The sequence below is a fragment of the Phalaenopsis equestris genome, unplaced genomic scaffold, assembly GCF_001263595.1.
Source record: "Phalaenopsis equestris unplaced genomic scaffold, ASM126359v1 Scaffold219129, whole genome shotgun sequence".
NCBI lineage: Eukaryota > Viridiplantae > Streptophyta > Magnoliopsida > Asparagales > Orchidaceae > Phalaenopsis > Phalaenopsis equestris.
The window spans coordinates 16,443-23,452 of record NW_018237522.1 but is presented as its reverse complement, the minus strand read 5'-3'; positions in this window follow the sequence as shown (position 1 = coordinate 23,452).

Below are 7,010 nucleotides of genomic sequence, written 5' to 3'. Positions count from 1 at the left end.
TATATATATATTCCGATACTCTTTGAACTTACAATCTTGCACTGAAAAACTATCTCTTCAACCACTATATCAAAATAAAAAATATGCATGAAAATAAATATATATTCATAATTTTATTTTGAACCTATATATCAAATATATGTCTGCAGTAATCTCGAGAAAATCAAGCGGATAAAAGTACAAAGGATTACAGCTAAGGAAGACCCACATGTGAAAGACCAATGACTCACAAGCAGAATACCAAATGTCAATTTGTAGAAGACTAAGGGGCGACATCAGAAAGAAAAGCATGGACTAGCAAAATATTGAAAGACATCCATGACCAGGTTTAACCTCGCTTAGCCGGGGTTGAATGTTAACCAAGCTCCATCTGAGCCAAAAAATAAACCCTATTAAGCGTAGTCGAGCCATTGATCTACCTCTCACCATAACCTAATATAAGGGAACAATACAGCATCCAACATCTCAGCTAACTCATAGAAGCCCCTGAGATTCCTCGTTTGGGACCAAGAACTAATCATCATATAATTACATGGAACATCACTGAATGATCGTCACGTCAAGGCGTATGCTACATGTTGGATTACAGTGATTCACCTCTTGCCCGATAACTTAGCCTTGCTCTGACGATAGTAGTTTTCTATCCAGAGATTAGTAGTTCATAACCATACTAGTAAATCCAGGCGACAGAACCAAGCCAACCAAATCGAGTCTCACGACCTGAAGTTCATTAAGGCCAACTTATAACCCCAATTCAACAAGGTGAATGAGTAGGTCTTGTCGAACTAGAACCATTAAACTCTAGCCCACCGAGTTATAGGGTGGTTGAACTGAAAGTCTAGATATGTAAAATATCTAAATATCATATAACGCACCCAATAAAGTTGTGGCATATGTGTAACTTCATATATTCTATCCCCTCCTTTATAAAATAGGAGAATCATTTTCTTAGAAAAGACAAATCAACAATTTAAATTATTGTTCATTACTATGCACTTCTCTCTCTCCCTCTCTCTTATTTGACTTACACTATATTTCCTTTGTATGATTAATGTATAAATCAAGATCCAAATTCCTATAAAGTGTGGTGATTGTCGATCATTTCCACAATAAGAAGAGTAACATAAGGCGAAGAAGTCCACAGCAGAGATATCACCAATATGGAGTGCACTAGGGAGTTTATGCAATAACAAATTCAAGAGAAGAAGGACGAAATGATGAGCGCCTAAAGCAGGCATTGGCTTGGGGAAGGGAGCAAACCACATACAAGAAGCATCGATGTTCAACAACCAAAAGGTACCTTTGCGTGGAGAAAGGGTCGGAGATTCCTAGCACTTGGATAGTGTTGGGTTGGCATCTATAAAAAAACAATGATTTGAGAAAACCGAGGCACCTCTCAAGCTTAAGAACACATTATATCAGTAAATTTTTGAAGATGAGCATCAAAAAGTTCAAAATTTTTGCTCTAAAGTTATATAAGGGTCGAACTAATTCAGCTGACCACATAGCCTCCTTTGAATCAATCGTCTGTTTTTGAAGATTATAGTTGCATTGAAGTGTTTCATGTTCTTCACCATGCTGAGCGAGCCGACCCTCGAGTGGTTCAATGAATTATCACCTGAAGCGATCACTTTATTTGTTTATTTTAAGAGGATATTTGTGGCATAGTTATCCAGCTCCCATAAGGCCAAAAAGAGTTTACAAGCCTTGTTCTAAATAAGATTGGGGCATAACTAGATCCTCCGCTCATTTGTCACTCAATTCTAGAAGGAGGTGTTGGAGGTACGGGATCTAAAACTTGTAGTTGCACACACTGCCCTGGCCCAATAGCTGAAGGAAGGGTCATTTTAGCAAGTTTTGGGTTTGCAGCGATCAGAAACCCTAACTGAGTAGTTGGAGCAAGCCATCTCCTCACTTGCACTATAAAGACAATCGACCACCTTAAGACAATAGGGAGATTGACATAAGTTACAACTAATGAGGTTAGGCCCAATATCCTAGCCAGCGACCGACTCGATACAATGAGTGACTGCTACCCCATAATGATACGCCAAAGAGAACCTTATTGAGGGTATCCATGGTCGAGATAGTTGAGTCCATTCAAAATAAGGATTGTTTCAAGAGAGCTCCCCCAATGATGACCATAGCCTTCCTCTTGGATACAAAGAAGTATTGTACATATCATCGAGACTAGTAAAACCACCCTTAAAATTCTTGCAGTCGACAAAGAACATGGTAAACTTTTTTGATAAGTGAAGCTTTTGATGTATGGATGAAAGATACACTGATTTAGAGCTTTCTGAGCACAAAGATGATTTTGTCTGACCAGCTGCATAAATGTCAGGGATACTAGTAGACATAGCATGCTACAACCTCACCTTCACTCCTAGTGAGTGACGAATGAAACAAAAGATGAGAACTTATGTTATTACTTGTTGACCTCATTTTTTATGAGGTCTAATTTCTCCTCTTTAGAAGCCTGGGATCTAGTCGTAGGACTTTCCTATTGACTATCTTAGAGGACTAGTAATGGAACCCTCCCACATAAAACTTATAAACACTTCTTGACGCTTCTTGTGAAGTCTCACATGTGTGGTGCTAAGCCCTCATTCCTCACATGGGATGGCGAAGACTAACATGAGAAGACACAATAGTGAGTTCCAATAGGATCAGTGAGACCTTAGGGCAAACCTAGGTGACTTGTCTTGGTCACAACCTACACACACACTTAAACCCGAAAATCATTTATACCTAACCTATCTCCCAGTTCTTTTTGAGAACTCATATGGGTGGCCCCAAGCCCTTAGTCTTTGGCTAGGGTGGCTAGGACCAACATGCGGAGGATCCAAAATGAGCTTCCCCATGGGTCTTATGATTTTAGGGGAGGATTATACATAAATTGAATGGCCATCAATCTCAATCTCATTAAGACATCCCACTTTGGCCTCCTACCCTACTTTTCCCCAAATTTACCAAAATGCCCCTGAAAGCCTTAAATCTCCAAAATCACCCAAACCCCCAATTCTTCACCAAAAGCCATATTGAACTACTTTAAATTACCCCAATTACCCAAATACCTCCAAAAATTCTAAGAACTATCAAAATACCCCTACACCACCTAAATTTGCTAAAATACCCCTAATGCCCTAAAATTTGCCAAATTCCTCAAAATCATTCCAAACTTCATCAAAACCAATTCTAGTCACCTAAATCTCCCAATTGCACCCCAAATCCACCAAAATTGGCCGAAATTCCCAAAATACCTTTAAATCCCTAAAGTCCCTAAATGACTCCCAATTTCCCCCAATTTCATTCTAAACTCACTCAATTTCAAATCTAAATTAAATATCATCATAGTCAAGTCCAATTTGAATCAAATACAAGCCTAATTCCATCCAATTTCAAACCCAAATCTAAGCCTAAGCCAACTACCCAAAATTGAACCCAATTCTAAATTCCATTAAATTGAGCCATGATCATTCCAATTCCACAAAAATTAATTCCCAAATTCCTCATGACATTCTTCTAGGCCAAATGGGACCATCAATTGCTCTAAATCCAAGCCCAAACCCCATTTTAATCCTAAAACCAAACTTTTCCCTATTCTTTTAATTTAATTAAATCTTAATCACCTCAGCCCCATCCTAAGCATGTGAGTTAGCCACATCAATTCTAGCCAAGACTTGTTTTGAGCCATGGACCAAAGGTCCCTTGATTTATAGAAACTCCTCCCCTAAATTTGTTTAACTCTCTAACCCATGCAACTAGCCTTCCTAAGCATCAAGTTAATTACAATTAAACCTCCCCGACCTCCCTAAGCTAGCTAGCTTCCCCACCTGGCTTAACCGGCCCCCCTAGTGGCCCAAAAACCCAAAACTAAGAGAGGCCCCCATGGCTTAAACCCCAAATTCGACCCATCCCTTGTGGCTCTTTCTCCTTGGTCAATTGCGTCGCTCAGCCCTCCACCTCAGCTTATTTGCGCCAGCCGATGACAACCTGATGCCTCCCCTTTAGCCTCAATTATAAATGACCCCCACCACGATCAAAATTGGGGATGATTCAAAACCTAGGGGAAACTCTACCCAATTGCTCCCTGAGCCTCTCTCAGTCTTCCTAAGTGCAATCTCACCATTTCCACTACTTGAGCTCAATTTCATCACCTAAATCCAGGTCATTTCACGACCATAAAACCAAGTCCACCAAAACTCTAAATTAACTTGCTCTTAAGCTTCACCAGAGCTTAAGAACACTTCTTTAATCAAAAGCCCCTCTCCTGAGCACTCTAACCTAGTCTTTGGCCAAGCTTGAGTCACCTTATGATCGAAACCATACATAGGCCACACCTCAACTCAAACCAACACTTCAAAGAGTTTTGTAGATTAAAGGCGATCATCTCTAACCAAGCCAATCGAGGCCTCATCTCTTGGGCATAGGTATAACCCAAAATCCCTAAAATTTACTTCAGTTTGGACCTTTGTGAAGAGAACTTGTATTTCATAAGTATTTAACCGTATAAATAGGTTTATCTCACTTAGATGAAGATGTGGGACCAAATCCTATGTGATTTGGTTGAGAATTGAGTGAGATATTAGGTCAAAAACACTGACGATTCTTGTTGTTAGGATGGTCGGGAATGATGAATGGATGTAGTACATTTTAGTGTGTATTGAATGGACGGTCGAGATGGAGCCGAACTCTGTGATATTGCACGAACAACAAACACAGTCAGCAGGCCATGTGGAAAGCGCCACCAATCAGTGGACGACACGTAGCACTTCGGAGATGTTAAGGATGACGCGACGCCGACTCAGATAAGTAGATAAATAGGGTATTTTAGAATTAAATAAATACAAAAACTTAAAAATTCATTTTGTGGTGTAGAAAAATTATAAAAATAAAATTAAAATATCCATGTGCTCAATGAAGAGAGGAAAAAACTGAACCAAAAATTAAAAATATTTTCCTTATATTTATTTTTAAATTAATTAAATACTAAAGAGTGTAATTAAATCATAAGTAATAAAATAATTATCTAAATTAAATAAAATTTTACGGGTCTATTCTTCATGAGCTTAGGGGTCTTCTCTATTTTTTTCCAGGGTCAAAGGACATCTTTATGATCTAAAGTCCTAATTTTTGAAATACTTAGTATTATTTTAAATCAACAAATTATAAAAAATAAAATAAAGGACAATAAAATTAAATCATGTTTGGTAGGTTCACTGCGATTAGAGGATTTTAGAAAAAATAAAAGTCAAATTTAAAAATTGTTCAAGTCATTTTTCTTCTATAAAATTAATAAAAATTATTAAAAACTAGAAAAAAGTAAAATAATTCAAATAATCATCAAAATGGGTCAAGTTCTAGATAATGATATTAGGAGGCTCCAATAAAAATTTGAAAGTCAGAAAAATTATTTTTAATATAAAAACCTATTTTCTAAGTAAATAGTAATTTTGGTTTAAATTAATTATAATAAATTAACGAAAAAACATAAAATTGTCAAAATTGGTTTGGAGTGTTCCTTGTGACCAGAGGAACTTAAAAAAAATTTGATGTTAAAATAAAAGTTTATTTTTAAGCTATTTTTTCTAACTTTAAAATAATTAAAAATATTAAAATAAAATATGAAAATACTCCAAATTGCCGTAAATATTACTCTAACCACAAAGAATAACCTAAAAATGGCTTGTAAATTTCTAAGGGTGTAAAAAAGTATTTTTAATAATTAAATATAATTTTTTAATATGTAAATAAAATAATTATAATAAATGGAATAAAAATTACAAAAATATAAAATTAATTTCTCTGAGTTCTCTGAAGTCAGAGAGACTTATGAAAAATATAAAAATGTTTTTTTTTGAAATAAAATATATTTTCTATTTATTTATTAATTTAAATCAATTAAAAAATTGTAAAAATTTTAAATATAATTTAAAAATTCACAAAATTATGCCTAGTGGTCCTCTAACCTAAGTTACTTTCCAATAATTTCCTTAAGAACAAAGATTTATTTTGCTTAGTTATATTAATTATTGTTGAAAATCTCTATTTTTGGACTAAAATAATTATTAAAAATTAAATAAAAAATAAAAAAAATACAAATTCTCTATTGATATTCTAATTAACCCATGAGTAGGGTACTAGCAAAGTTTTAAAGTCATTTGGTGAAACTAAAAGAATTATGAAGTGAAGAGCCTTAAGGGCAAAAATGGTAATTATGAAAGTTTAAACTATAATTAAGATTTAGGCTAAACAAGGGGGTAAGTGGGTAATATTGATCATAGTTAGCCCCCTAAAATGATTGAAACTTAAAGGTTTAAGGGGTATAAATCAATCCATTATATTTTTTGTAAAAGGGTAAAAGTGTAAATTTCTAATTGTTGTGCTTTGGAAGCTAATTAAATTGGATGATCCTTATGTGAAGGGCTTGTGTTACGAAGATAATAACTCACCATTTGGAAGCCCTACACCAATGCTTCAATGATAATACAATTTTTTGATAAGGATTAAGTTCATCTCATTCAACCTTTTTCAAAATTGCAAATCTACCCATAAAGTCTTAAGAGCTTGATAGTGAACTAAGTTTGATCCAACATCACTTAATGAGGTTTAGAAAAGATAATAGAATCAATTTTAAACATTTTTCAAACACTAGAAGCTCAATTCCAACTAAAGCGGTGGGATTCCTTAACAACTTAATTTCCCCTTAAAGATGTCCGCCCACATATTTCCTAAGTGAAGCATCAAATGAATGTCTAGTTACTCCACTCATGAGTTAATTAAAAAATTAAATGTCCACCTAACAGAAGTTAAAAAATTACAACTAAATCAAATAGGAATGCTTAATTTTAAATTATAATAAGTCTAAATGAAATTGAAATGACTCAGAAGATTCTAAAAGATGTTTAAGGTCAAGCCCCGAGCACTTTTAGAATCTTTTGAACATTTCGAAGGACACTCAGACCTATTATTCTTTATTGAAGAAAAACATTCTTAAAATATTAGGG